Raw genomic sequence first — 1,107 nt, forward strand, 5'->3', positions numbered from 1 at the left:
GAACACAGCATTTTTTTTTTTTGTCTCAGGCTCCACTCGCTCAAGCGAGCCTGCACCTGCAGACACCTCTGATCCTAAGCACTCAAATGCTAATAAAGGGTCGAGTCTATCTAGCACATTATGAATAATATTTTTTGAAAATATTTTCTTTCCAGCATGCATCAAACAAACAAAACAGTAGTATGTTACATTAGCAAGAAGATTACTAGCTACCTGTAAAGCTAGAGAGAGGGTTTGGGTGAGATGTGGAAGGATTATTTCATTTGTAGCATCTGTTAATTGAGTTTGGGTCGTGTAGATGTGCCTACAATTGGCAGTGTAGGAGCTGGGCTGTCCAGATATGCCCTCCACATATCTGTCTCCATTCAGTCTTCCTTCCCCAAAGCCAGATTTATTGATGCCATAAGAGAACGGAGATGGGGTGTATGGAGCTTCTACTTATAGCCTGCTGCTGTTCTTATGTTGTCCAATGCAATTTACACAGTAACTTTGGAATTGTGAGATTTAATAGATACCTCTCTGCTGTGGGACAATGGTCTGTACTGTGTGTGGAATCCCACAGACATAGCTGCCTCCCTCACCAGCAGGGAGCTGAAAACTGAGGACAGAATCCAGAATACCACGGGAGAGGTTTCCCTACCCCTGGGCAATGAGACAGCATTCAAATTCCAGAATCAAGACTGTTTGAGCAAGGGATGCTACATGGGGTGTTAGGGAATGAAGGATCAGGGTAGGGGAACTTTTCTTTTTATATATCATCTCTTTTCATTTCCTTGTATTCTCTTATCTTGCTCTAGCAGGCAGCCAGAGGGAAGCTCCTAAGTCACAATGGTGGTGGTTCAGAGTGCTAGTGAAAGATACAAGGTCGTGGGGGGATGGCTGGAACTTTCTCAGGTGGACCATCAAGGGCAGAGGTATCACAAAACCAAGGTCCCCATTTTTCCTTTTGATGTGGGAGTGATTTCTTATTAATAAAGAAACTGCCTAGGCCCATTTCATAGGCCAGCCCTTAAGTAGGCGGAGAAAACAGAACAGGATGCTGGGAGAAAGAAGCTGAGTCAGGGAGTCGCCATGGTTCCCCCACTGCAGACAGACGCAGGTTAAGAT

This window comes from Microtus ochrogaster, chromosome 19 (genome assembly GCF_000317375.1).
Source record: "Microtus ochrogaster isolate Prairie Vole_2 chromosome 19, MicOch1.0, whole genome shotgun sequence".
In the NCBI taxonomy this organism is placed as follows: domain Eukaryota; kingdom Metazoa; phylum Chordata; class Mammalia; order Rodentia; family Cricetidae; genus Microtus; species Microtus ochrogaster.